Raw genomic sequence first — 22155 nt, forward strand, 5'->3', positions numbered from 1 at the left:
GGTGAGAGGCATAATTAATCACGATGGGATAGAAAGCTGATGAAGGTCGAATCTTAATTAAGATGACAGCCGCTAACGATAACAAGTACACTTAGCTTTTCGGTGACAAATATTCGGCGCATCAGTCAGGGAATGAAAGCCATCCCATCTGTGCAATCATAAGAGAGAAGCCACCTTTCATCCTGGAAGCACTATAAATACTGAAGGCATCCTCTAGAAAAGGGATTCACCTATTCACCAATTTTAGAGCTCGGCACGTCTTTGTCCATAGTTTTTCCTTTTTATTTTAAGGCAGAGCAAAAGAAGAGTAGAGACGCCGGAGATCGCTCAGGGAACTCGAGAGAGAACCCTAAGGCGTAGAAGTAGAGAGCGGGCCGACTCTCGTGAGAGCGAGATTATCTTTTGAACACGAGTAGAAAGACAGTGTAAAAGCCTGGGAAGCAGGAGATTGCTACCAGGCTCTTTTTCTATTCTTGCATTTGTGTTTTGTACTTCATCTTTATATTTATACAATGGAAGTTCTTATTTTACATCTGTTCACTCTCTTAGTACGCATGAGTAGCTAAACTAGTCGAATGGGTTGAGAGAAACTAAGCTAACATGACATAGGAAGTTCATTGCTTGCGATTATCTTGTGTTATGCTATGCCAAATATCCCTTTAGAGCTACTCGAGAGAGAGTCTAAAGAAAGAACCTAAGACTCGAGAGAGCAAGATTAGACTGCATAAACAAGAGATAGGGACTTAGAGATAAGCTTTGTTTGCCAACCTGCATTGCATGCACCTTAGAGATAGGTATGATATTATGTGGTCACCTTGTTTGTGTGTAAGCCCTCTCTTCTTCTACTATTTCTTGGAATATTAGGAAGCATATAATTGAGACTGAACTCAAGAACTCAAGACAAAGTTTGATGTGGATCTCTCGTTAAGATTTATAACTGAAAATTAAAAGATTTAGACTGACGTTTGTTTCATTTAGGAAGAGGAAATAAGGATTGAAGGAATAATTTAAGGTAACAAACCTAGTTAATCATGTAAAGTAAATTCGATGATGAATTTGGCATGCTCGAAACAAGTCAAAGTCAATTGTAAAAGTCAACGGTCAAATGGTCAAAGTCAAAGTTTAAAAAGTCAACATTTTGAAAAGTGGTGAAATTTTGGTAATTTCTTAGTTTTTAAAAGTAAATTTGTCTTATTTAAGACTTATGAGGCAAAATTAGCTGAAAATCAAAGGAAATTAAGGAAAATTATGAGAACCGAAAGGAAGAGGAAAAAAGAGATTTTGGAAAAATTAAGGTGCTTTCTATTGAAATTTCCTATTAGATGGCTTTGAGGTTAAGGATTAATCATCTGGGCACGTGTTAAACCAGAAATTGAAGCTGGAAAACGAAGAGAAAAAGGGAATTTCAATTTTTTTTTAGTTTGGCCGACCGAAGAAGTGGAAAAAGTTTTTTTTTGAATTACGGCCGTTCTTGTGAAGGGAAATTGGGCAAAATGAAAGAAAACTAAAGAGGAAGTAAAGAAGAAGCTCATAGGAGGCTTTATTTGAAGAAATTTTGCCGAAGAAGTAAGGAAAACGAAGAAAAACAGTGGCGCTAGAGTTATCGCAAAAAACAGGGATGCTCGGGTTTTTACCAAATTCGTGGAGTTAAAGGCTAATTCGAAGCTCCAACGTTAAAGGTAAGTTACTTACAAGGTCCTTCTAGAGTTCTATGGACTTTAATTTGAACTTTATTGGATGGAATTTCTGATTTTGCGTTCTAAAAATTCTGCTTTTTCTAGCCGGAAAAACAGGGGTACCGTGGAGAGTTTGGTCGATTCCGAAAGTTCTAGGGCAATTCGGACGTCCAAACTTTGAGCTAAGTTAATTAAGAGGATCGGTAAAATGTTTGTATAGGCTAATTAAGCTTTAAATGGTCGGAAAATGATGAATTTAAGTCTGAAACACTCACCGGAAAAACAGAGGTCAAATCTGGAAATTTCTAGGCTGGAGGTTGAAGAAAGAGTTGAATTTCCTATTTGACTTCTGTCTGTCATCTATTGTTCGTCATTAAAAGCTGGAAAATCAATTTTCAGTTATTAAGGTGGTCTCAAGCAGAATTAGAGATCCAATTGGTATTGTTATGATACCTTAAACCTGAAATTAGAAGAAATTAGGATCCTAAGTCAACTTTTAAGTTGATTAAGGGGTTAATTTGAAGTAAAACCTAATTAGGGTTAATAAGAAAAATTAAGAAAAATTGGAACAGAATTAGTTTTTATTGAAGATTAATTTTAAGGTCTTGAGTTAATGTTAGAGCAATGGAAGGACCAAATCACAAATCAAACTCTATCTTGGATCAAATTAGGGATTTGGCAAAAGTTTAAGTGAAATTGGTTATACATGAAGATTAATTTTCAAATAATTGGATTATGGTCACGTGGAGGATAACTAGAGGATTATCAATATAATTTCAGGATAAACGGGAGATGGAGAAACCAAAATTATGAGGAGGAGCCGATTAACAGTGAGTGGTTTACTTTCAAATGTTTTGATATACAAACTAATTGTATATTATAGTATGTTATGATTTATGAAATGTGATGGCATGATCTGTTTTACTTGACTGATATTTCAAAAATGTTTAAATCATGATTTCTAAACTCTCGATGGTTTTATAAGATCTTGATTTATCAAAATGTAGTTTGGAACCAAAGTTTACACAATTGTGACTTGTATGGTTTTATATGAAAACCTCTTGAATTTGAAATTGAAAATGCTGAATGTTTGTGAAAGTGGTTTCAAACTACTATTTCTTGTACCTGAGAGATGGTTATTTTCCCATCTACTTGAATGTATTTCAATAGCATTGCTCAGGCGATCAAGGGGCTACTGGGGTCGGATGTGGCCAGAGTATATCGGGAAGTCCAAATGAACCTGCGCCTGTAGCACCACCCAGGCTATCAGGGGGCTACCACCGGGGTCAGATGTGGCCAGAGTATAACGAGGAGTCCAGAGTAACCTGGGCCTGTGGTGTGTATTTATGCTTAGCCTTGAGGCAGCTCCGCGTGCACGTATGACCTTGTGATTTGGTTTACACCGTGGGGGGCATTCTTTGTCCAAAGTAACCCGTCGTTGTAAAGGAGTATTTGGGTACAGCGTTGGTGTGGTTTTCTGATAACGACTGAATGCTTTATAATGTGCTTATGAGAGTTGATGATGCCACTTTTTTTTACTAGCACGTGTTTGAGATACTGTTGAATCTTTTATACTTTGTTTAATGGTTTACTGAATGATTTGATAAACTTTATTGATGATTTAGAAAACGATAACTAATGTTTATATTAAACTACCACTCACTGGGCTTTAGCTCATGCTTTCCATGTTTTATGTTTTTCCCCACCCCCAGGTAGCAACAAGTTCCTGGTGCCTACTAAGCCATCAAACGCCACTAGTGTTGTTAAACATCTGTTGTATTGTCTGTGCATGTATTTGAGAGTATTCCAGAATAGCTAGAACTTATGAGTTACATGTCATGGGAGGTTTTGCTCGAAATAATCCTTACTGTTGGTCTGTAAATCTCTTTAAACAGTATTGTGATTTAAACTGAATCAAACTCCTAAACTCTGTCAATGAACATAGATTATTTTTGGAAATGGGTTTGGAAGTCTGGGTTTGATCTTGAGTACAGGATATGTTAAGAATTGGGACGTTAGATGTCATAAAGAGAAGTGAAGTTTAACGTCTTCACGCTTCGTTCTAGGTTAGAAGGGAAATCTGGAACGAGGTGTGACAGCTTGGTTTCAGAGCATGATTTTGGGAAACCTAAGGGTTTGGGGTCAGAAAGTCAGTATGAGTTAGAGTTTCATTTTTAAGTTGCATTGGTCTTTTCACTAAGGTGTGTGATACATCATTGCATTGTATGAAACATGTATCATTGTGGCGAACGGAAAATGCAAGCATCAGAAGGAGCTATAATCGCTACTTGTAAACCTGGGGTGAAAAGAAGAGTTTGGTGGCAAAACTATGTACTTTCAGACTGAGATTGACCTAAAGGAAATCGATAGAGGGTCATTTAAATCAGGAAGGCACTACAGGAAATAGTGATGGACAAGTTAGACCAGAGAAAAGATTTTAGATTGAATGCTTAAAAGCGTTCATAGCAATAGTTTTTGCTAGAGCAATTGATTCTATAGATGCAAGAATCTGTTTAGCCAAGTTAGGAGAATGCTTCATAATTATGAAATGTCCTGCCTATAAAAGAGTAAAATTTGCTACATCCTTGTTTCAAGGTGAAGCTGAGAATTTATGACTCGTGTTTGAAATCAGTTATGAAGGAAAGAGAGAGATAAGTTGGGAAAAGTTTAAGGAAACTTTCCATGAAGAGCTTTATCCTAAGTCTCTATAGTGAAAAACGGAAGTAAATTTTGAGGTTGGTACAGTGTTTAAAAACCGGATGGAGAAAAGTTTAAGGAATGATTTAAGTATGCAATTGTTTAGTTTGAAAATGAAACTGATAAGTGTAAAAGGTCTGAGAATGGACTATGGGATGAAATTCGAATCTTGTCATAGTAAGTGCGAAGTGGAGAGATTTCTCAAAACTGGTAGAGGCAACTAAAAGAGTGGAGAAAAGTTTATTAGGAAGAAGCGATAAAAGGAAAACAAAAATGGATGTTGGTGTGGGCAATTCCTCGAATACACTGCGTGAACAGTTAAATAGGAGATTCATACCTAGAGTCATGAGTAGAGGAAGTTTCAAGTCAAGGTATGATTGAAGAATGAAAGTAGAAAGAGAAACCAAGGGTCAGGAGACTCTATTTGTCTTGTAGTTATATTTGAGAAGTCAGGTAAGACACAACCCAAAGAATTAGTAGCAAGTGTAGATGTGCAATCTTATGGCAAACATCATTAGGGTCAATGATTAAAAGGGACTACTATCTGTTATAGTTGTGGACAACGTGGTTGTTATAGGGAAAAGTGTCCACGGCGGTTACATGGGGGTGTTATGCAAAAGAATAATTTGTTGTTTGGGAGTTCATTGTATAGGATATTTATGGGTTGGGTTCTTGTGTGTTCTGTTGTTTTCTTCACTATGTGGGTTTGTTAGCATTAACGGCATAGTGGTGTGGTTTAATATCTTGAGGTATCTGGAAGTGGATGTAACTCTTGAAATAACTTAAAGGAGTGGCAGGAGAATCCTTTAAGCTAGTATGTACTTGATAATGGGCAGAAATGCACGTTATCAAAGTGCTACGTTCTTCAACAATGTTGGATTGCATTGACGAAATATGTTATTTTGCATCCATTAAGCATTAGTTTCACCCAGTTGATCTTTGTATTTTTGTGCAGAATATGCGTTAACGCAATGCAAAGATTGTGATCATAGGAAATCATTGGTCGAGCGCAGCTTCACCATAAGGCTTTGCGTTGATTGTGCTCGCAAACATTCGTCCAAGAAGGATCACGGCAACATGGTTAACACAACATGGTGGGCACATCTGGGTGAAAGGATAATTAAGAGCGATGAGACAGAAAGCTGATGACAGTCGAATCCAAATTAAGTTGATAGCCGATAACGGTCACAAAGTACATTCAGCTTTATCGGTGACAATTATCCTGTGCATCAGTCAAGAATTAAAGTTGTCCCATATATACAACCAGGAGAGAGAAGCCGCCTTTCACCATGGATGCTCTATAAATACCGAGGGCATTCTTCAAAGAAGGGGTTCATCACTTTTACAATCTTTTGTTCCACGAGTTCATGCCTATGTCTGTAGTTTTCTTTCATTTTAAGGCGGATGCGAGGGAGAAAGTTGTGCTGGTAGATCGTTCCGGTAAGCTTGGGATAGTGCCAGAAGCTTCAAAGACAGGGAGAGGGCCGATGCCTGCGGAAGCGGGAACATCTTTAGATCAGAATAGAGATTTCAGTGTAAAAAGCCTCGGTCAACAAGAAATTGCTACTAGCCTCTCTACCTTTACTTTCCATTGTCATTTTGTACTCAACTCATTTATAAAAATGGAATTTCCTTCTCTCTATTTGTTCACTCTCTGTTATTCACGCATGAGTAGCTAAATTAGTTGAATGGGTTGAGAAGTATTTAGCTAGCACAACTAGGGAATCTTCATTCTTTGCGATTATCTTGTTTATGTATGTTTCATTCGTTCACTAGAGATACTCGGGAGGGTAGTCTAAGGACAGGATCTAGACTTGGGAAGGTCAGGTTAGAATCTAGGTTTGGAAGAACCAGATTAGAACGCATAAACGAGAGATAGGCGCTTAGAAACGAGCACTATTTGTTATCAACGCATCGCATGCATCCTAGAGATAGTATATGATTGTATGTGGTCACCTTGCTTTCATGCATCTTGCATCAACGCATAGGACAAGAGTAGAGACTTAGGGATAAGCTCTATGGACACTTTTGCATTCAACACATGCGTCCTAGACTTAGGTATGTCGCGTTTACATTGGAAAATGACTTTCTATGCATGGTTGTAACATGATCGCATAGTTTGATGCATTCCTGAGTAACGCTAACTAAAGATCTTCTCAACCCGTTCATCGCATACTCATTACATCTATTAATGCAACTGTCTTTCTCAAATCCGCCACTTTTATTTATTTCTTTTTCATCAACACAAACAAAAAACCCAACACTTTATTTATTTACCCGGTTACCGCAAAGTTCTTCATTAAAATTATCAATGCAAACTGTTTTCACAAGTCCCTGTGTTCGACCCTGGACTTAGTAGGAAACTCAGAGGAATTTACACTTGAATTCCGCTGGGGAAACTTGAGTGCACAACACAAACCCATCAACTCATATCATCCATATTTCCATTTCATAAATTTTAAGCATCAAGTTTTTGGCGTCGTTGCCGGGGACTTCGACAAAATAGAGTGCTAACGGTAATTTTTTTGATTTCTTTGCAGATTCTCAATCTCTGGCGAATTACAACCCGGAGATTGAGAGGACATTCAGGCGAAGACTGAGAGACAACTGCCAACAACAAGATAGAACTCCAAGAATGGCGGAGCAATCGGAATCAAGGGCCGCTAATGCGAATAATATAATGGCCAACCCCATCCTTCTGGCGAATGATCGCAATAAACCCATCTGGGACTATGCGTCACCTAACCTCTATGATTTCTCTCCAGGAATCATGAGGCCGGCATTAGATGGATCGAGGTTTGAAATGAAGCCGGTAATGTTGCAGATGATCCAGGCTGCTGGGCAGTTTGGAGGAAGGCGTGGAGAAGACTTGCACGCCCACCTCTGGAGCTTCATAAAAATATGCAACACTTTTGTGTTCCCGAATATCTCAACCAAGGAAGTTCAACTCACTCTGTTCCCATTTTCCTTGTGCGATCAAGCAAGAAAATGGGCATATTCTCTCGAACTGAGGGAGATAACTTCGTGGGAACAGGTGGAGGAATAGTTTATGAAGAAGTATTTCCCACCAACTGAGAATGCTAGGAGACGGAAATTAATAACAAATTTTGAGCAAGAAGATGACGAATCGCTCAGCAATGCCTGGGCGAGGTTCAAGCAGATGGTAAGCGACGGTCCACATAATGGTTTACCAAACTGCTTGCAAATGGAGATTTCCTACCAAGGACTGAATCCCTCTTCATAGACCATTGTCAATGTGGCAGCCACTGGTGGTCTGCTCGAAAAAAAATGTGAGGAGGCAAAGAGTGTCACACCCCCTCCCAGATTACCCTTTTATTCTGGAAGAGGATATAACCGTGGTAGTTACTAGCCCTACTGCCAACACTCACCACCTAATCCTTCTAATCTAAATACCAACCTATTCACCTCATTAGTAATATATGCAAACAGCTAACCTCCCTTAAGGTTCTAGAAAGATTATATAAATACATGCATACAGCTAAGACATTACTTTTATAGAAAAATATTCACAGGTGGCCCAAACATTCCTATAGAAGCCCTAGTCCCTCATAAAACATGTGTACATAAATAGATCATCAACCTAAGTCTTTTAATAAGTCGAGTCTTTTGGTAGCAGCAGGATCAACCTTGAGGAAACTGACCGCTACCTGAAAAGGGAAAACACAGTAATTCTGTGAGCTAAAAGCTCAGTGAGTGACTATAGAATCGTAAAGCAATAAGCGTGGCATCACTATAAACATGTAAATATACCAATGAGTAAACTCAAGCAATTTTCTCTAAATATAGCTTTAAACCATTCTTAGACATCATTAAACATTATTATTCCCTAGTTGAGAACGAGCCTAAACGCTCTAGCTCCCAAACGTTTATTACCGACCAAGAGACCCATACTTCGGTCTCTCATTCATAACCGCCTACGTGCACGTGGCCGCACTAAGTACCATCATATTTTAGGTACTTCCGCTCAGATACCTTCTCAAATTTTTCCTTCAGTATCGGGCTACTATGATACCTTTTCATATGTCCTTCGGTATCAAATTGGCCGGATACCTTCTCAAATGTCTTTTGGTATCAAATTGGCTAGGTACCTTATCAAATGTTCTTCGGTACCAAATTGGTTAGATACCTTCTCAATGTCCTTCGATATCAAATGTGTATTTTGTAACATCAAATTAAGTTCCATTGCCTAGTATTTACACAAGAGTTGTTCCACTGCCACTCATTTACACAAGAACTCATTCTCTCATAGACTTTCTCTAGGAAGCATATATCAAAATCAGAAACATAGCTTTTGTAATGGTTACACGAAATACCTTGGCCTGTGTTACACACATACGAGTCGGGAAACATGCATTAAGTTATTCTCCAACCATTTGTTGCTTGAGGAAGTATAAATTCATCATTAATGTCACTGTGCTTTACTTGATCATATATGCATGAGTATTGGAAACCTTAAGTTTACTTAGTCACTCACCGTTCGTCAGGCTCTTATTGGTTTATGCGCTTCCCCTAGCTCTTTTTGGCCTGAAAAGATATAATTCCCGATTAAACTATTTAGAATTCCTAGTAAAATACCTCAAATAATTCATTTATTAAAGGAACTTCCATCAATACAGACAGCTTTACTGGCGAGATCCCCCTGAGCAATGCTAGCGAGATCCTCTAGAGCGATACCAGCGAGATCCTCTAGAGCGAGATCAAGCTTTTCCTGTCAAATTTTCATCTTAGCGATACTCATCTCAATTCCTAGCGAGATTTTGCCTTAGAGTGAGATCCTCCTTACAAAATTAGCGAGATTTCCTTTATAAGCGAGATCCTCATGCCCAAATCTCGCTATAATTCTCCACGATGAACTGCTTGCTTGTTCTTCACGAGCAGCTATCTGCTTATGCACCAACTCCCTATTATAACTTCAAAAACTCATAACTCAAATCCAGAGCTCTTTTCAAGAAACTTCCTTCTACAAACTTGTTTAGATTTGAGTTAACTTCCTTATCTTAAAATTTTAGCCCAGAATTCCCTATAGTTTGGCTTGGAACATCCAAACTTCACCTTGGCCTTGATTAACCCGTGGTTCTACCTCTTCTACAATTTCTCAACTTTTGTTCTTCTCCTCTTGCAATATTTCTCCAGCAGGACAATCATGAAAACTAGATTCTCCCAGCTTTCAAATGGCACTAGATTTGCTAAATTTTCTTTTGTCAATTGTTGAAACCATGCTTTTGAAGTTTCACTTCCCTTTTAATTTTTCTACTGCTTCCTGAGTTCAAAGAGTACATTGCCACGTCACCCCACACTTAATACCTCCAGCCAGACTAATGATTGAGTTTCTTCATTTAATATATTTTCCTTCCCTTCCTTCATAATCCCAATAAACAACATGAATAAACTTAATAAATATGTAATATAACATCCCTTTGGCTAAACATGCTTATCTAGGGAACCTAAGTTCGGGGTTTACAAAGAGTATACTTGATCGCATTTCCAAAAATCACGAGGATTGGCGGGAAAGCGATCAGAGATTAAGAATAAAGGATAACGACGCAAACAACAGGGCCATCGCATCCCTACAGAATCAAATGACTACGATGATGAGTTTGATACAAGGCATCGCAATTAATAATACGCGAGCGAAGAAAGGGCAGGTCAGTGCAATTACTAAAACGACCGCAAGTTGTGTCATTTGTGGAGATGCTCACCCGATGGAGGAATGCCCAACAAACCCGTAGTCGGTATGCTTCATGAAAGATAATCCTTATTCCAATACATATAACCCCGGGTGGCGAAACCACCCAAAATTTGCGTGGAAAAATCAACAAAAAAGCTTTCAACCTGTGGCACAAAAAAGAGGGCCACCTGCATTTTTCTCGCAAAACAACGGTCTAGAGCATAGCCAAGCTAGCAGCTCACAAACGCCGCAATCTTCATCCTTAGTAAGCTTGTTGAAGAAGTACATGGAGAAAAACGAATCAGTGCTTTAGAATCAAGCTACATCCATTAGAAATCTCGAAATTCAAATGGGACAAATTGTGGGCGAGCTGAAAAATAAACCGCAAGAAGCGTTGCCGAGCTCAACTGAGCTCCCTCGCAATGTTGGGGGTACCAGGAAGGAACAATGCTTAGAAGTCTCCTTGCTAAGCGACGACACGACTACAGAAGTAGGGGAGAAGCCCAATGCGACCAACTCAAATGCGATGACAACCGAAGATCCGTTGACCTATAGTTCGGAAAAGCCCGAGAAAATGAACCCGAAGTTGCATCCACCCTGAACCCTCCAGATCTTGAGACAGAAGAAGTCCAACCACCAGCAGCTCTGCAAAGATTGAAAGAGGAACAAAATGAGGAAGGAAAGATCGCAATAGTGGCCGTAACGCAAAATGTTATGATCCCACTGAAAATGGGCGACTCAGGAATATTTATGATACCATGCTCCATCGGAGGGGTCTACAGTGGCCAAGTGATATGCGATATTGGGGCAAGCATAAACATAATGCCATTATCAATCTTCCAATGATTGAGTATTGGCACACTCACTCCCACAAAAGAAACTCTCATGCTCGCGGACAGATCTCGAATACATCCTGAAGGGGAACTGAAAAGTGTCGCAATCTCAATTGATAAATTCATCTTGCCGGCAGACTTCCTCATTTTAGATTATAAAGCAAATGAAGATGCACCCATCATATTAGGACGACCACTCCTTTCGACCGATTGTGCTCAAATTGATGTGCGCAAGGGGGAGATTGTAATGAATATTTATGGGGAAAGACTCCGGATTAAGGCAGTAAAGATCCCAAAGGACAAAGAAAATAGGGGAAATCCACATTGGACGTGAACCACCCAGCCTGGAATGAGTAGTCCCTGAGTTACTATATAACTCAGCCTCATCAGGGATGCAACTTTTTTTAACATCCTTTTTCTTGCATCATTACTTCATGAACTTTTAGCATACTCGTTATTATCTATTATCGCAACTACTTTATTGTATTGATTATTTATCTACACTGTTTAAAAAAAATGTTGTTTTGTTTAAAATCATTTGACCCTCTCTCTGTTTGTTTACAACGACTAAGGTACAGGATTGCGGAGATGTTACATGAAGTAGCAAATTATCTTATTCCATCACTACAATCCAAAGAAGATAGATCGTTGCAAAGATGGATGCGTCAATACACAATGCGGGCAACAACACAAAATTTGGGGGTGTACTCTTCCTTATCTTTAATTCAAATTTTGCACTATCACATTGCATTTTAGTTTTCAAAGTTTTATCACCGCATCCTCTTTGATCACCGACTATCATTTCCCGCCGACCGAAGCCGACTATATTTTCTCGCCAAGTACCCTTTTAAGCATGCTAACTATATCTTTCGGGCATAATCTTAGTTTCCATAGTAATTATACAGACAATATCATGGCAAGCATAATAACATTACAATCATGCATCTTGTACATACCTATGCAATTATTCATACAACAATGCATAAATCTTAATAATCACTCATCGTTTGCAAGATTTCCTGGAACTTACTTTGAGAGTATCTCCCTGAGATTTCCTCCATTTCAATGAAAATTCCCAATTAATACTGTTATATCGTCAAATAATGCTAAAATAGTCAAAATACCTTTATATATTAAAAGCATCAGCTTACCCTACTCAAAATTTAGTCAAAACCTCAAAATAAGCTCTTAAGCGGTTATTTTAATCGTGGTGAGTGCAAAAATGTTGGCAGGCAGCTAAGGCATCTGACCTTGTGCAGGAGGCACGCATGCTGCATCGCACGGTTGGCCGCAGCGTTGGGCTAGCATACGCTTTGTTGCACGGATGGGGGCAGCATCACGGTCGACACGTTGGTTGATGCGAGGTGCGCGCTATGTTTGCAATGGATGGACGCAGCATTGGACTAGTGCAAGGCACGCGCTGCGTTACGATGGATGCGTTGGCTGGGCGAGCTTATGCGTCCATACGAGCCTCCAAATTTATCAACACAACTTTAACTCCTTCAAACTCTAATTATTTTGGCAGCCTCAGTACCAAAACTTAATACTCTAAATAGACTCTTAACACTGAGATTTTGGAAATGGCACAAATGAACTATTCTTTCCCGACCCCTCTATTTATAGCTTCCCTGAGCTCTCCCCCTTGTGACAACTCAACCTACAAATGTCTCTTTTTAAGGCTGCCAACACTAAACCCCTTCCAGCAAGTCCATGAGTTGTATTAACCTTAATTTTCCAGCAAAATTTCTTACTTTGCATGTAACCTCCTTCTTCCACCTCCTACTTAGAATGATAAGTTTCACTTTTGCATGATACCTCCTTCCGCCACCTCATATACTTAGTGCCTAAGGATGTTTATCCATATAATTTAGTATGCCTATGGACGCATCTCTTGGATGGTGCCACGTTCTCTTGAGGTTCTTGTCAACGCAACCTTTGAGTTATGATTCATAGCATCGCATCCATAGCCTCTATCGATCAGCCTTCCTTTTGTCCATGCGCCCACACATCTACTAACTATCACATAGTGTGGCTATAACCATCGCATGTTCTTGGCCATCCAATATCAAGCAATAGGTCCATGCCATTGACGCATAGCCTTTTTCATATGCTATAGCTTTGCCATGCATTATAGACGCATGCCGAAGGCCAACGGCGCCTACTTCCTTTGCTGCAAGACCCTTCGTTGCACGCCTTGATTCGCATCGACGCATAAGCGCTTGGCCGCATCGACTTACCATGGGCGCATCAATGCATAGGCGCTTGGCATAGACGCTAGTCACTGACGCATGGGTGTGTGGCATGGGCGCTCGGCAGGGCGCTCGACGCATGGACACTCGATAGGGCGCACGACGCATGGGCTGGCCACTTGGCAGAGGCGCTCGATGCATGGGCGCTAGGCAAGGCACTCTGCATGGACTCATGCCACCCTCCAGCACATGCCTTACCCACGTCCTTCCCTACCCTTGCGTCCGCATGCCTTTTACATCCGTGTGTGCCCTTGCGTCAACTGCTCATGCGTGCAAGCCTACAGCCGCTGCCCATGCCCCCTTGCGTCCAACGATTAGCGCAACATAGAGCCAGCGACCCACACATCCTTAGGGCCAGCCATCCACGCATCCCTTGCATTCAGTGCACTTAGGCCTCCCCACATGCACTGGCCATAGTCCAAACACTTGTTTTTCTTGGCCACCTTTTGATCCTCTCCATTTCCACACAACCTCTAAAAACTTAACACTAACGCATTCACCATTTTTTCTTGCTCTAATACATACTTCTTTTAGTAATATTTCTTTAACATTTTACTACTTAGAATTTTTCCTTCTCTTAGTAACCCTCTACCCTAGATTTAGTGTTAGGGTCTTATATTAACGCAATGCAGAGATTGCGATCATAAGAATTCACTGGTCGAGCACAACTTCACCGCAAGGCTTTGTGTTGATCGTGCTCGCAAACATTCACCCGAGAAGGATCACTGCAACTTGGTCAGAGCAACATGGTGGGCACATCCGGGTGAAAGGATAATTAAAAGCGATGGGACAGAAAGCTGATGGCAGTCAAATCCAAATTAAGTTGACAGCCGATAATGGTCATAAAGTGCATTCAGCTTTATCAGTGACAATTATCCGGCACATCAGTCAAGAATTAAAGCTGTCCCATCTGTACAACCAGGAGAGAGAAGCCACCTTTCACCATGGATGCTCTATAAATACCAAGTGCATTCTTCAGAAAAGGGATTAAGCAGTTGATCAGTTCACCATTTAGTTCACGCCTCTGTTCATAGTTTTCCTTTCCATTTTAAGGCGGAGCAAGAGAAGAGCAGTGGCACCGGAGATCGCTCAAGGAAACTCGAGAGAGAACCTTGAGGCGTAAGAGCAGAGAGTGGGCCGACTCTCGCGAGAGTGAGATTATATTTTGAGCACGAGTAGAATCAGTGTAAATGCCTGGCAGCAAGAAATTGCTACCAGGCTCTTTATTATACTTGCATTGTTATTTGTACTTCATATTCATATATATATAATGGAAGTTCTATTTCTACATCTATTCACTCTCTTAATACGCATGAATAGCTAAACTAGTCGAATGGGCTGAGAGGAACTAAGCTAACATGACCTAGGAAGTTCATTGCTTGCGATTGTCTTCTTTTATGCTGTGTAAAATACCCTTTAGAGTTACTCGAGAGAGAATTTAAAGAAAGAATCTAATGTCTCGAGAGAGCTAGGTTAGAATCTAGACTCGAAAGAGCAAGATTAGACTTGCATAAACAAGAGATAGAGACTTAGAGAAAAGCTCTTTTTGTCAACTTGCATCGCATGCATCCTAGGAATAGGTATGATGATATGTGGTCGCCTTGCTTGTGTATCATCGCATAACAAGAATTAGAGGTTTATGTGTAGGCCCTATAGACACCTTTGCACAAACGTCGCATGTGTTCTAGTATTAGAAGACGTGGCATCATGCCGAGAGGTGGTTTACTATTGCATGCATGTTGCATGATCGCAAAGCATGAACGCATTTTAGGGAGTGTTAGCCGAACCCCTTCTCAACCCGTTCACCACATATTCATCGCATATCCCATTTACCAACTCTTTTCAAACTCCGCCGCATTTGTTCATCAACGCAAAAAACAAACCCAACGATTTAATTATTTAACCAGTTACCGCAAGTCTTCATAAAAATCACCAACGCAAACTATTTTCACATGTCCCAGTGTTCAACCCTAGGCTTACCAGGAAACTCAGAGGAATTTACACTTGAATTCCGCTGGGGAAACTTGAGTGCACAACGTAAATCCATCAACGCATCTCATCCATATTCCACTTCATAAAATACTACATCAGCAGCCAAGTAGGAGGTGTCGTCTTTGTATAGACTTTAGACGCCTATAAATAGAGCCAAGGACTTCTCTTCAGATCATAACTCGAATTCTCTTCAAAGGACATTAGGAAGAGTTTACGAAGGCCGATTGGGAGGAGACTATGCATTAATGAAAGAATGCATGTGTTGGTAGCAAAACCATGCGTTGGTTAAGTGATTCCAAGAGGAGGAGATGCTGGCGGACAGTAAGATCTGGAAGTAGCATCAACTTGGGACGAGCAGTTCTCCCAAACTATTCATTCGTTTGGAGTGATTTCAAAGCCACTAAAATGCTGAGAGATTCTAATTTTCAAGTTAGGGCTGCCGGAGAAGAAACTTCAAGTAATCAGGTTGGAGAATCAGGAAAAGATAGAATGGTTGAGCTCTCGGGTAATCTTGGGCCAGTCTTAATGATTTGAGGATTCCAACCAAACCACGAGGAGTTCTGAGCTAAGATTTAAAGGGTTCAAAAAGAGAAACCAAGGAAACCTAAGGAACTTCATAGAGGAAAGTTCCTAACCAACCAAGGTGAGTGGTTGTTCCATCGTTTGTATGGTTGATTTCTATATATATATGATTATACATAGGTTGTATTTGAAATATTGGTATGATCAGGAAATGTGATTTGTCTGGATTTGATTGTTGTTGTTGTCACAATGTGTGTATATTTGCATTAGGAAATGGGATTTATGTAGGATTGTATCAGCAACATCAGAAGCACAAGGATCATCTAAGCACTCTAATTCACTAATTTTTGCAAAATATAAAGTATGCTTTTGCAGAAAATAAGTGAGTTTCAAGACACACTCTTGTAGAACTACTTCAAAGCTCCTTCTTCAGCTGCTATCTTCTCCGAATCTTGTTGCAGACCACCTCAAGATCTTCCCTGCTATTCTCTTGGTGCTCTAGATTGAGTTGTGGGACTAAAAAACAAGCTTGAATCAAGGAATGAAGAAGAAAAGCTCACAACAGCAACCTTGGTGATGTACCCTTTTTCAACTTGAATTTTCTCTAAAATTCTCTATAGATTGCACGACCAATTTTCACTCCAATCTCTTCATTATATTGTAGATCAACATGCAAATGAGAGAGTTACATGAGTTGCAGCTCATGCTTGGAGAAGACAAGGCAAAGAGAATGTTATTTGTGTGAGCTACTTAGGTGATGGATAATGGAAAACAACATTTTCTATTGTAGTGTTTTGTTTTTTTTTCTCTTTTTCAATTTTATGTCCAAAAATCAAAATTTGATTTTAAAATTCATTTTGATTTTAAAACTGAAAAATAAAATTAATTTTAAATAAAACTTAATTAATTTAATTGATATTAAATTAATTTTTACACAAATCCATCTTTATATATTTAAATCATATTTAAATATATAAATTATCCGATTCCGTTTAATTCTCAAATTAAACACGTAATTATATCTCATATAAGTACTAATTCTCTTAATTCTAATTTGAACATTTCAAATTAACTTATCATGCTATTCTAGAGCTAGACCGTTACGAGCTAGTAGGGGGATCTCGCAGACCTATAGATCATGGGCTCCAACAATCCGAGATTAATTGGATAAACTCATTAGACCAGATTAATCCCCATTCGTTAACTAATGGGTCACTCCACTAAAGCCCATAGTTGCATGATAACGGGTAGAAATGCACGTTATCATAGTGCTAAGTTCTCAAATAATGTTGGCTTGCATTGATAAAATATGTTAGATTGCATCCAAAAAGCATTAAATTCATAACATTGCGATCGTATGCGTTCATCGCATAGAAACAGTTGATTTTTGTATTTTTATGCAGAATATGCATTGACGCAAGATGAAAAGAGCGATCCTAAGAAATCAATGTACAAGTGCAGCATTACCGCAAGGCTTTGCGGTGATTTGTGTTCGCAAACATCTGCTCAAGAAGGATTGCTGCATAGAGTCGGCAAAACTTGGTGGGCGCATTTGGGTGAAAGGCATAATTAATCACGATGGGACAGAAAGCTGATGACAGTCGAATCCGAATTAAGTTGACAGTCACTAACGATAACAAGTATATTCAGCTTTTCGGTGACAAATATTCGGCGCATCAGCCAGGGAATTAAAGCCATCCCATCTATGCAATCATAAGAGAAAAGCCGCCTTTCACCCGAAGCTCTATAAATACCAAAGGCATCCTTCAGAAAAGGGGTTTCGAAGTTCACAAGTTCAGGGAGTTAGAGAATTTTTCCTTACATAGTTTAGCCTTGTTCTTAGATTTTTTTTTTATTCTAAGGCGGAATCGAGAGAAGGAGGTTGTTGATGCGTTATTTTATGTGGTGGAAATATGGATGATATGCATTGATGGATTCGCATTGTGCACTCAAGTTTCCCCAGCTGAATTCAAGTGTAAATTCCTCTGAGTTTCCTGGTAAGTCCAGGGTCGAACACAGGGACTTGTGAAAATAGTTGCGTTGGTAATATTTATGAAAACTTTGTGGTAACCAAGTAAATAAATAAAGTTTTGGGTGTGTTGTTGCATTGATGAAAAATAAATAAATAAAGGTGGCAGATTTGAGAAAGACAGTTGCGTTGATAGATGCAATGAGTACGCGATGAACAGGTTGAGAAGATCTTTAGCTAGCGTTACTCGAGAATGCGTCAGACTATGCGATCATGTTACAACCATGCACAGCAAGTAATTTTCTGATGTAAGTGCGATGCTCCTAAGTCTAGGACGCATGTGTTGAATGAAAAATGTCCATAGAGCTTATCCCTAAGTATCTACTATTGTCCTATGCTTTGATGTAAGATGCATGAAAGCAAGGTGACTGCATACACTCATATCTTATCGCTAAGATGCATGCGATGCGTTAATAACAAATAGTGATCATTCCTAAGCGCCTATCTCTCATTTATTCATTCTAATCTAGTTCTTCCAAACCTAGATTCCGACCTGACCTTCCCAAGTCTAGATCCTGTCCTTAGACTACCCTCCCGAGTATCTCTAATAGACGAATGAAGTATTCATAAACATGATAATCGCAAAGAATGAAGATTCCCTTGTTATGCTAGCTAATTGCTTCTCAACCCATTCAACTAATTTAGCTACTCATGCGTGAATAACAGAGAGTGAACAGATATAGAGAAAGAAATTACATTCTTATAAATGAATCGAGTACAAAACAACAATGGAAAGTAAAGCTAGAGAGCCTGGTAGCAATTCCTTGCTGACCGAGGCTTTTTACACTGAATCTATATTCTGATCTACAAATGTTCCCGCTTCCATAGGCGTCGGCCCTCTCTCTATCTTGGAGCTTCCGACACTTTCCCAAGCTTACCGGAACAATCTACCGGCACAACTTTCTTCCTCGCGTCCGCCTTAGAATGAAAGAAAACTGTGGACAGAGGCGTGACTTGTAAAGTGGTGAATTAATCGACTGCTTAACCCTTTTTCTGAAGAATGCACTTGGTATTTATAGAGCATCCATGGTGAAAGGCGGCTTCTCTCTCCTTGTTGTACAGATAGGACAGCTTTAATTCCTGATTGATGCGCCGAATAATTGTCACCGATAAAGCTAAATGTACTTCGTGACTGTTATCGGCTGTCAACTTAATTTGGATCCGACTATCATCAGCTTTCTGTCCCATCACTCTTAATTATCCTTTCACCCGGATGCGCCCACCATGTTGTGCTGACCAAGTTGTAGCGATTCTTCTTGGGCGAATGTTTGCGAGCAATATCAACGCAAAGCCTTGCGGTGATGTTGTGCTCGACCAATGTATCCCTATGATCACAATCTCTGCATTGCATTAACGCATATTCTGCACAAAAATATAAAGATCAATTGCTCTAATGCGTTGGACACATGCGACCACAATATTATAGAATTTATGCTTAATGGATGCAATTTAACATATTTCATCAATGCAATCCATCATTGTTTAATAACTTAGCACTATGATAACGTGCATTTCTACTCGTTATCATACCCCCAAATTTAAACAATGCTTGTCCTCAAGCATAAGCTAAAGATTCCTTTAACAAGTCAACCGCAAAGTTCTTTTCCTAGATTTCTCAAGGATACTTCGTTCAAATCCTATATGCCAGAATTTCCTTAAGTCTTGTTCGAGTCTCTTCCTAAAATATTTCTAAGACTTAGGGATTGCAAGCTTAACTTTCAAAAGGACTTTACTAAATTCCGGAACATCGCATGATTTATTTCAAAAAGAAAATTTTCCACCGGGGTGTCAAATGATTTATCCTTGCACAAAAGTTTCTTCATTGTTATTTTTTTTGTACCTTGTGCTGATCCAAGTGCCTTGCCTTGTTTTGGCTTGCCCCTACGGTGTCATGCAGACATCCAACTACGAGCAATGCATTCTTTCTCAGACTAAACTCATATCGATTTGGTAGTGGAGTTGCGGTCATTGATTTATGCATTGATCCTGGTGACTTACTTTCGTTTTGGCTTGTCCCCACGTGTGTCATGCGGACATCCAACTACGAGCAAGTGCCTTTCACAACTTAACTCTTATCAACATGGGTTTCCCATTGTGCTGATAGTAGAGTTGTTATTCTCAATTTCTTTTTCTAGCAATGTTGGAAACAAATACTCCACCCCCAAATTTAATATGCGGCAATGTCCTCATTGCCAAAAGAAATTAAAATAAGTCATGCGATGGTCATAGAATGCATTGTAAAGAGAGTTTGAAAGAAAGCTAGCAAACCCATAACTTCTAGAAATATTTCATGAGGTGACTGTCCTAAGATTAAGTTGACTCCGATATATACGAAAGAGATAGAAGCATATTTTTCATCATTGAAATCATACTTGGCAAAGAGACATAATGTGGTAAAGTACTAAAGTTATCTACTTGTTAAATGATTGCGGTAATCAAGGAGGATGCGGCGATAAAACTTGAAAGGTAAAATGCGATGTGATAGCAAAAAATTTGAAATAAAGACAAGGAAGAGTACACCCCTAAATTTTGCGTTGTCGCCCGCATTGTGTATTGATGCATCCATCCTTGTGGCAATCTTTGCTTCTGTGGATTGCGGTGAGGGAATGAGATCATTTGCTTCTTCTTGTAATATCTCCGCAATCCTATGTCTTAATCCTTGTAAACAGACAAAGAAAGGGTCAAATGATTTTAAAACAAAACAACAAGTTTTTTTTTTTTTTAAGAGAAAGAAATTATAAGAATGAGTAAGATGCAGATAGTTTGAATAAAAGTAAAGTGACGAAGGGACAAGAGTTTAAAAGTCATATAAGAGGATAGTCTGGGTTTTTCAACTTTGCGGAGGCTGTTTCTGGTTGAAAATCTCTTACGCAATATGCCTTGATCTGTTATCCATTAACTTTAAATGTTCGACTGCCATCCTCAGTGATCAGTTCCACCACACCATGTGGAAATATTTCTTTGATGATGAAGAGACCGGACCAGCGTGATTTTAATTTTCCTAGGAAGAGCCGCAATCTTGAATTGAAAAGTAAGACCTTTTGCAAGACTTGGAGGTTTCTAGCGCATATGCGTTTGTCATGCCAACGCTTGGTGCGCTCCTTATAAATCTTCGCATTTTCATATGTGTTGATGCTCCATTCTTCTAACTTGACCAACTGCATTTTTTCGCGCTTCCCCTGCCTTCTTCAAATCAAGATTTAGTTTCTTGACCGTCCACAATGCTTTATACTCTAGCTCCAAAGGCAAATGACATGTCGTGCCAAATACCAACGCATAGGGGGATATACCCATTGGTGTTTTAAATGCAGTCCAGTATGCCCACAACGTATCATCAAGCTTCATTGCCCAATCTTTTCGCGAAGGTTTTACTACCTTCTCAAGTATCAATTTAATTTCATGATTGGACACTTCAGTCTGGCCATTCGTTTGCGGATGGTATGTGGTGTTTTGTGAAGGATATTGTACTTGCGCAGCAGCTCCTTGATATTCTGATTGACAAAGTGTGATCCTTCATCACTTATGATGGCACGGGAAGTGCCAAAACGAGTGAAAATATTTCTCTTGAGGAACTAGGAGACTACCATCGCTTCACTTGCAGCGCATGCTATTGCCTCTACCCACTTGGATACATAATCGATAGCCAATAAAATATAGTGCTTTCCATACGAAGGAGGGAATGGCCCCATGAAATCAATCCCCCATACGTCGAATAATTTTGGCTCCAAGATAGTGTTCATTGGCATTGTGTTCTTCCATGAAATGTTGCTGGTGCGTTGACACCAATCACATTTCATTGCGTAGTCGACAACATCCTTAAACAATGAAGGCCAAAAGAATCCACTTTGCAAAACTTTGGCTGTAGTGCATTGCCCTCCAAAGTGCCCTCCATATGGCGAATCGTGGCACTGTGACAATATGCATTTTGAGCAGCATTTGGTACGCATAATCGAATGATTTGGTCTGCACCTTTTTTATACAGATTCGGCTCATCCCAATAATAGTGTTTGCATTCATGCTTGAGCTTCTTTTGTTGATGTAGGTGTAATCTTCAAAAAAATGTTCACAAACCAAATAGATAACGATGTCCGCATACCAGAGCAATTCTTCTATGTGGAACAGCTGCTCATCCGAGAACACGACACTCACCTCAGATTCGTTGCGGTCAACTTCAGGATTTTCAAATCTGGACAAATGATCCGAAACTTGATTCTCTGTCCCCTTTCGATTGATTATTTTGATATCAAATTCTTGGATAAGGAGAACCCATTTGATCAACCTCGGCTTTGCGTACTTCTTTGTCATTAAATATTTGATTGTCGAGTGATAAGTGTGAATGAGTACCTTGGGAGAAAGACAAAACAAAGGGTGTAACCATGATCAACAGTCTCTAATAAAATGACGCAAACTAGACCACCGCATAAAGTCGTACTAAGTTGTTTTTGCAAGAAGAGGTAAATATTCTTTT

Source organism: Benincasa hispida, chromosome 2, assembly GCF_027475165.1.
Source record: "Benincasa hispida cultivar pf3 chromosome 2, pf3_genome.v1.1, whole genome shotgun sequence".
Lineage (NCBI taxonomy): Eukaryota > Viridiplantae > Streptophyta > Magnoliopsida > Cucurbitales > Cucurbitaceae > Benincasa > Benincasa hispida.